General features: G+C 35.5%; 1 non-coding gene across 1 annotated transcript; it reads right to left on the bottom strand.

The window, feature by feature from the left end:
• Positions 1-7,155: 7,155 nt before the first annotated feature.
• On the bottom strand, positions 7,156-7,227 carry Trnaw-cca (transfer RNA tryptophan (anticodon CCA)). Its single transcript has one exon. It is a non-coding gene; the product is annotated as a tRNA-Trp (tRNA).
• Between the last annotated feature and the right edge of the window lie 2,318 nt (positions 7,228-9,545).

The following is a 9,545-nucleotide window of genomic DNA, read 5'->3' as shown; positions in this document are numbered from 1 at the left end:
AGCTAAAATCGAGGACTTCGCTTTTGTCTTTTTTTCATCGGTATGTTTAAAATTATCTACTCAATATGACTTCAAAAGCATTCTTTCAAATCGAGGGCACCTCCTCTCAATAGTATCATTTTACTGTGAGAGTAGATGAAATAGTAATGTTAGTGATAGTCTAGATATAGTTCTCCAACAGAAAACAATATTTATGCATAAACTCGTAGTCGGCCGTTGGTTGGGGGTTAGTTTTATAAGTTTCCTGAGATTCCTGCAGAAATAAAAATTATCATGTCTTAGTCAAAACTACTCAAAACCCATCAATCAAATACAATAGTTCCTTTTTCAAACACACAAAGTTACTCCTAAATTGCAGAAAGGTGCCATTTTTTTTTTATTTTGACATTCTTCACGAACAAGTGTTTGTAGAATTAAATCAATGAACAAGAAATCTGTTACCCAGAGTTCCGCATGCATGTTGGGCGCGAATTTTGAACGTCTTTCAACAGTCCAGACTAGAAAACTTAATTTACAAGTTGTACAGTTTATCATTTACTGACAGGTTTCATTAAATACAGTGTAAGCTTTTTTCTTTCAGTTCACTGTTTGTCCTTCATCGTAAGACGTCTTCCTTTCTGTCCTGCTTTGGGCGGACAGTCTGTCAACCTTACTGCAGGACGGCAGGGGATAGCAGGGTTTTGAACTCGGGACCAACTGGACGACAATCCAATCGCGTACCACACGAAAAAACAGCGACCTTGATAATGCAGAACCTCCATTTTTAAAAAAAAAATCGTAACTCAATCCCTTATCCAATTAATCGCTACATTCCCGGTCCTATTATTTCACGAGCTTTAAATCACCTTGGCATCGTAGTATAATTAGTACCTAGGACGATACGTACACCTGAGAAAGGGAACATGTAGGTATACGAACGGATCAGATTTCGGCTTCTATCTAGATCTACACACGGTACTGTGGAACGCTAACACATACACAGTACATTGCTGTGATAAACATTTTTGTTGACGCCATGGGAGAGAACCCCTCACCCCTTTTTTTTTTTGCCAGAGGGGAGGTAAGCAAATAAATGATAGATAAACGCTTGCAAAGCCGATTTTTCTACTTCTAAAGCAAGAAGGTTGATTGTTATGAGGAAATAACGTAAGATGAACCTTGATAGAATTAAATAATATATGCTCTTTTTGACTGCAAGACATAAGCAATGTAAGCTAATCAATGCTCTATCAGATGTTTGCTACATACATTCGGCTACGAGGCCTGCAGGGACTGGCGGATCCAGGGACTACCCTCCCACTCGGCCGACCCGGGGTGGGCGGACGAATTATAGTATAGAATTCACACAATTTGTATGCGAATTTATTAATTATGTTAATAATATATACTAATTATTTATATTTCAACCTATTTTAAGATTATTTCGCCCCCCCCCTTTCTAGTATTTTGGCCGATTTGGTAGTGTCGGGAGGGGACGATGGCATCAATCCGCCCCCCCACCATAAACTTTCGAGTGGGGGGGGGGCGGTCCTATTTATTCGTAGAATTCACAGTTTGCTAACAGAATCAATTAAATATCTATATGATTAAAACTTGTTATTGGTATTTTAACCGGTCTTTATATAATTTCGTTCACCTGTTGGCCGATTGGAAGGGGAAGAGAAAATACCTCCACCGCCCTTCCCATCTAAACCCTTTGAGTGGGGGGTGGGTTCTACTGTTATGGAGAAATCATAGTATGTGAACAAAATTAGTCGAATATCTATATAATATAAACAGGTGGAAGTGCGATACATGCAATCCCCTTCCCCCCATCGGACAAATCAATACTTTTTCTTTTTGTATTATAGTAAGAAATTACAAAATTAAAAAAATCTGTCACTAATATAATTTATATATGCTATAAAGTAAATTCTTATATCGAGTCGCCCAACCCCTATTCTTTAATGCAAAATGCAATCAATAGCAGAAATTATAAAAAGGAGCGAGAATTAATAGTTTTCATTTTACCGCCCTTGCCCTTTCCAGACAGAGCTTGTGTAATTTGACATGAATTTATCATAACTATTTTAAGAAAGACTTTGCTTTGGAAAAGTCAATATAACAGTCACGGTTGAGATGAGTTCAAAAGCCAGATAATCTTTTCCTAGTCGACTTTTTCCAACCTTTACTCTATCTCATATTTTTCTAGTTAAATAAATTTAGGACTATAACTCACAATGTATGCTAGAATTTTATTGAATATTATTAATCGAATATTTTTTTTTCGGCGGCGATCCTCAAAACCTTAATCTAAATATATGGGGTATCTAATCTTTTCAAGGAACAAATCGGTTTTATTTGCAATGTATTAAGGGACTATAAATTCATATTAGAATATTTTTCTCATTATTCAAAAGGCACTTTATAATAGAATGAATAATGAGAATGCACGAGAATGCGTTATTGCAGTGAGGAATGCCAGAAAACGCTTTTAGCGTCGAGGCTTCGCCCCGAACCTCACTGATGAATAATAAGCTGTAGATGTCAGGAGAATGCGTTTCTGCAGTGAGAAATGCAAGAAAACGCTTTTGGGCGTCGGGGCTTCGCCCCAAACCCCACTGAAGTAGCTTACAGAGCGCTCCCAGACCCCCAACTCTAATATGGGACTCGAACCCACAACATTTACGCTCTAAGACTAAGACTAAGACTGCTTTATTGATCCTTACGGAAATTTGTTGTGATTACAAGGACTCGTTTCTCATATAAAGACAACACAACCGTGTGTTTTGTCAAAAAAGTTGAGCCGAAAGCTCTTCAAACTCTAGGCGTGTAAGCCTGCTTGAAGTAAATTGGCTACTCGGCTATACCGCCAACGATCAGACGTACATATAAGTATGTAGATCTATAAGTAACACCTATGTGTCTAGAAAACAAAAATGGCCATCAAAATTGTAGTACTTCTCTCGAAAATAAAAAGAAAATTAATTCATTCAATAATTCTTTTTGAATGTTTAGTAAACAGTGTTTGTTTGTCAAATGTTTGAGATGTTTCGGATGTTCTTTCAGAGTTGAAGATAATTTACTTCATAATCCAAAACCTCCCGCAGGACCACGGTGTGTGTGTGGGGGGGGGGGAGGGAAGGGTATGAACCCGGGACCATCGAGAAGTCCGAACGACAGTCCAGTCGAGCCCATTCATTATAGAAATCCTGAACACTGACCTGCAACATCACAACCTGTGGGCAATTTAGACCAATAGCTCGTTGTCACGTCGTACTGACGAATGGGCTTGGTCCAGCACGCACACCGCAGGACCAGGCAGCCATCCATGTGTCACGCAGCACGATTTGATGCACGAAACGTCAGCTGTATAGGAAGATGAAAAGCAAAAAAAAAAAAAAAAAAAAGATTACAAAGAGAGTTTGTGTTATACAAACTCAGAGGCGGCCCCCGTCGAAGTCGGATCCCTGTCGGATCTGCATATTCGCAAATAATATTCAAGAGGTGATTTAATTTTGATGTAAAATGTTTTACACGTTTCGGATGTTCCTTCAGAGTTGAAGATAATTACTTCCTAGTCCAAACCTCCCGCAGGACAACGGGGGATGGGAGCGGGCAGGGTTTGAACCCTGGGCCATCCATAAATCTGAACGACAGTCCAGCGCGCAAACCGCACGACCAGGCAGCCATCCGATGGTCAAAAGTAATAATGTTTCAAAGATTCATTTGCCGTAAATTTAAATTTAAATTTAATAAAAAAATAGTAGATTAGTTTTAGTATATTAAAACATTACAATATTGATCAAAACGTTTGGAAATGAAAATCTACACTTTTTTTTTACACTTTAAGTTTAGAAATTGAAATTCTACATCTTAATCTAGTCTATTTTAGTCTAAACTAGATCTAGAAATTCTAGATCTAGACTCTAAAATAATTTTAATTAGAATATAAATCCAGATCAAGATATACTGTAATAAAAATCTAGATCTAGTTTAAAAAATCTAGATTAGATCTAAATCAAGATATCATTCCTTTTTTAAACGCGAGTCACATAACGAGGCTTAATAAACATTACTATACCGAGTTCTTTTTTCATTTCATTTGAAGAATTAATTCCATATAACGTCAGAGGGAAAAAAAAAACACTACGTCCAACGGCCTAGCTAGACTAAAAATCGCCTTCATCTATAAGAGCCATTTATCGAGTGTTCATAGACTTTGGTGCCCCGAGTGCGTTCTCTAAGCATTTCATTTAAAGAATTCATTCCATATGACGTCAAGGAAAAAAACAACACTACGTCACACGGCTTAGTTAGACTAAAATATGTTTTCATTAATCCGAGAAAGTTTTCGAGGGTTAATAGACATTGGTGCACCGAGTGCGTTCTTTTAACATTACATTTAAAGAGTCCATTCATATGACGTCAAAGGAAAAAAAACACTACGTCACACGGCCTAGCTAGAATAAAAATTGCCTTCATCATTACGAGCCTTTTATCGAGTGTTCATAGACATTGGTGCACCGAGTGCGTTCTTTTAGCATTTCATTTAAAGAATTCATTCCATATGACGTCAAAGGAAAAAAAAACACTACGTCACAAGGCCTAGCTAGACTAAAAATCACCTTTATCAACACGAGCCATTTCTCGAGTGTTCATAGACATTGGTGCACCGAGTGCGTTCTTTTAGCATTTCATTTAAAGAATTCATTCCATGTGACGTCAAAGGAAAAAAAAACACTACGTCACACGGCTTAGTTAGACTAAAATATGTTTTCATTAATACAAGCAATTTTTTCGAGGGTTAATAGACATTGGTGCACCGAGTGCGTTCTTTTAACATTACATTTAAAGAGTCCATTCATATGACGTCAAAGAAAAAAAATTCCATTACCTCACAATAGGCTAGTACCGGTACCATAAAAAAAATGTCTTTATTTACACGAGATATTTAACGAGGGTTCATAGACATTGGTGCACTGAGTTCTAATAGATATTATTTAAAAAGGATCAAAGCCACATTGTTTTTGCGTTTTGTCTGTCAGTCGGTCTGTCCGTTATCTTGATATAAAAAAAACAACTAAAAGTTATTAAAAATTGATTAACCTTTATTTTACGTTTCAAAACATCGCAATAATTTTTAGGTATGAACACAATTGAAAAGTTTATATAATAGATTGTTCCGGATGTTTGTATAAATAGTAAAAGAAAAAGAGAATTTCAGATAAATGTAATACCGTTAATTAAATTTTTTGGATGGTCTCGTATAAAAATAAGATGTACTACAGCCACGTGGAGAGATTTTCATACCTTACTTTGGTGTTTGGATTCTGTTTTCCTTAAAAATCGGAACATAATATTAACGATAATTAGATTTTTTAATGTTTTAGGTAGAAAGTTAAATGTACTGTAAGAGAGTAGTGAGTTAAAATATTTTTCATAAAAATCCGTAAAAACATTATTTCGTAAATGAGAAGATTATTTGTTTATTAATTAGAAGAGGGAGTTCAAACAATTATTTTGCGTTAGTAGATTTTTAAATAAATTCGGAAATTTCTGGCGACGATTTGTAAGAAACAAAATCCGGAACTTTCTTTATCGATTACAAAACTTCTATGTTATGTTTTACAAGAAAATTAAATGTCTAAAAAGTAATTTTCAGTAATCAATTCTAGTAAATTACTTTTTTTTAAAGCCTTATGCGATTTCAAACAATCATTAGGCATAATTCATGTTTTATAAAACAATATCCGGAACATTTTTACACTTAATGAAATATAAGTCAGTATAGAGATTATGATTTAGCATTAATATGCTATTTACATAAAAAACGGAACAACATATTATTGATAATGTGTTTTTGCAACGTTTAAGCATGGAAATTGAATGTAATATAAGTTAGAAGAGCAAACAAACATTTGTTGGCGTTGATTAGTTTTGCACAAAAAAATCCGGAACAATCAATTTTAGATACTTAAAACTATTGAGATGTTATGGGAGGAACATTAAAGGGTAAATAAGATTTTCAATAGCTTTTAGAGTTCTAGTTTTTTAAATCTAATCGTGACGGACAGACCGACCAACAGACAAAACGCACAAAAATAAGCTTCTTTTATTCGGATGGGGGCACTAAACAAAAAATAAATAAAATCTGATTTTTAAAAAAAGTTTAAGGAATTGGTTTAGCACCTGACCATGTTGCGACGTTACGCTACTGCACGAAAATCGCTGCATAAAAAGTCCATTTAAAAAAATGTGCGTGATATTTACATACAAAGTGCATTATTAGCCTTTATAAACAAACAGAAATGTTTTCTTTTAATTTTAGCAGCTAGTTGACCAGAAAAAACGTCTTTAACTATTATTTGTATTTGTTGTAAACATTTCCTGTACATTTTAAAAATATATTTGACTTAGTGATACTGAAAATACACAAAAATTGTCCATCTTTGTTAGCATATTGTAACATTGCCTCCCTTACATTTACGTAATTGTTTTAGAATTGGTGTATTTTTATGAAAAAATCGCTTGCATAATTAATTTTATAAATTAAACGGTTTGCTTTTAGAAAACCAAAAGTAGCCGTTGCACCTAAACTTTTCAAGCCGGATTTAATGATGAAATAATATTTTTTATATCTCTTCTAGTTTTCGAGATCTGAGTGTGACAGACGGACAGACGGACAGACGGACATTTTGCACAAACCTAATAGCGGCTTTTTCCCCTTACGGGGGCCGCTAAAAATGTTGAGTGTCAACATAGAGAAAGAGTGGGGCAGTGTCAGCTACAAGTTGGGGTTGGAATAAGAAAGTATAACAAGGGTTAAAGAAAAAGTAGATAAGAAATATAAGAGAGAAATAAAGAAACTCTTATATTAAGTTCTAAAATTTCTCTTACCTAAATATATAAATCCCCCCCCCCCCGTTCAGCGCATTGGACAGCAGCCTGACTTAAGCGATATCTACAGCCTCTTCCCAGCTGGTGTCCACTGCCCTGAGGTCTCCAGTGTCAGGTAATATGAGGTCGTCCCTGCTTGCTTTTTCCTCGTATCGTCTCCATGTTATGGCATCTTCTCTTACAAAAAAAAAGTAAATTATGCTTCTAGCAAAGATCTTTTTTTATTATTAATATGTGGCTAATTATCAATTTTGGAATTTAGGAAAAAAATATTGATGACCCCGACGTGATTTGAACACGCAACCTTCTGATCTGGAGTCAGACGCGCTACCGTTGCGCCACAGGGCCAGCTGGTTTGATTGTCATTGTTATTTTTTTTTACCTTTCAACAAGTCGATATTTGTCAGTGTCGCTGAGAATTTTCAAAGCGAAACTCGGGAGAGGAATTTCTTCTGCGCTGACAGTACTTTTGCGTTGTAAAAATGTATTGTTCGAAATTGTCAGGTGACTTCATCATTAAATTAATCACTTTCGCAGATATTTGTTATTTGTTTCCATTTGGATCTATTCGATTACAATTCCAGGAGCTTGCTTTAAGCCAGCGTTTCCCAAACTTTTCCCATAACGGAACACTTTGCACATTCTGAGAATTTAGCAGAACACTTTTCTTATTTTTACAAAGCTCATATCAACTTATTCTGTCTGTCTGTCTGCCTGTGTGGCAAAAAGTGTGTACACTTAAATCTTCCACACCCATTCTCGAACTTAGAAATTGTACAAATAAATTAGAAAGCGTTATGGGAGAAATATAATAGAACCCGAAAAAGAAAAAAATGAAGATGTTTAGAATTTGTTTTTTTTTTATGATTGTTGTTCTCTCCCCTTCTGTTGTTTTTGTTCGTGGAAAGAACAAGATTATGTTCCATGATTATAACATGTAATTATTAAGGATCATTTTTTTTTCCATTAATATTTTAGCAACTTTTCATATTTCCATTTCTTGTTTAGCAGAGTGCCTACCCTTTCTTTAAAAATAAAACGCTGCAAAGTCAAATATGGTAATTGGATGTCTCGTCCATTTCCGTCCTAATTAGGTTTGTCCTGGTTCCAGAAAAATCCTCCCACACCCCCCCCCCTCTTCTGTGCTTAGTTTCTTTTGTGATTACCATCAAGACTGTGGTACAACAATTTTTATGTCTGGACCATTTCCACACCGCGTCTTATTCTGTTTCACAGTTTACTAGTCATGTGACTAATACACTCAACACAGTGACGACCTGCGTGTATCCTTCCGCTTGAGGCACCGTTGGGGATAAAAGTCTGCTTAATAATGACCATCCAAGAAATCGCCTCGGGGGTAACAGATTCCCCCCAAACCAGGGCTAGGCAAGGAAAATGTTTCCCCTTCAAGAAATTAGACCTTGTCTGTCGTCTGGTGGGGAGAAACGCTTCGATAAATCCCCAGACCTTGGTTTCTGGGTGTATTTTTTGGTTAAGGAGAGTTCTAATATATTGCATCAAAAGCACTACATGTAGTTCAATTTTTATGATGTAGTGGTTTCTGGGTATATTTTTGGCTTGAAAGTAGCTCTAATTTTGTTTAGCAATCAAACTGTACTTCTGCAAGACATTGCAACTCTTCTAAGTGGCTAAGTTGAAAAAAAAAGGTTTCCATTTAAAACAAAAACTATGCCAGCTTGTTCGTGTGGTATGCGCTTAGAATTGTCGTCAATATGGTCGGGAGTTCGAAACTGATGCCATTCCCTGTCGTCCTGCTTGAAAACCCTAACCCCTTTTTTTACGAAATAAACTTGTTTGTTTTGTAATCACAAATATTTACATCTCAGTGTAGATGATAAAATACTCAGAATCAAACATAAAGACACATTCCTCGTTCCAAATGATAGGACAAATTTGTTCAAATGCTCCTTCTTCCCCTAGTACTATTAGAGCAAGGAATGGGCTGCCTGAGCGAGCCAGGAAAACCAGTGACTTAGCAGAATTTAAGTCATTGGTTAACATGCATGACTAAATGCATGACTCGTAGGACGTAATAATCTTTTTTTAAGGATGTCGAACGATTTAATTAAACAAAATACTTCAATTCATTTCAAAACAGCTGCTTTCGCAATAAAATAAGCATGCGTGGTCTTGTATCTCGTCTCTTATTCAATTCTACTGCCATTTTCAACTCATCTTCTGTAATTATACATCAAACACTCGATACAAATGCACCAACACTACAGGTACATATATGAAGTATATTGTCTTTCTTCGAGTCGTTTTAAAGCTGTCCCTTTGGGGTCTGAGTTGACCCACGGGGCATAAGTCGTGCATCTTGGAAGAATAAATCGATTTACTTAATCATTTTAAATGTTATACGAGAACATTTTTTTATTCAAAGTTTGAACTTTTTTTTTACAAGAACAATGTGTATAATTTTATTTTTTTTAAACTAGTTTAAAAACAGGCAAACATGACCTTTTTTGAAACGTATAATGAAAGGATAATTATATCTACTATTTGCATTTTTTATTGTTTGAATATCAAAATACATTCTTAATTTTATTAATAACTCCCATGTTCGTATATGTCCCTGAAATGTTGGACTTTACTAGTTAATAATTGCATTGACCTTCAAGACTCCGAAGATCATGCAGTTCGTG

The sequence above is a fragment of the Biomphalaria glabrata genome, chromosome 13 (assembly GCF_947242115.1).
Source record: "Biomphalaria glabrata chromosome 13, xgBioGlab47.1, whole genome shotgun sequence".
NCBI lineage: Eukaryota > Metazoa > Mollusca > Gastropoda > Planorbidae > Biomphalaria > Biomphalaria glabrata.
The sequence above is the reverse complement of the archived record's forward strand: the minus strand, read 5'-3'. Positions and strand labels throughout refer to the sequence as shown.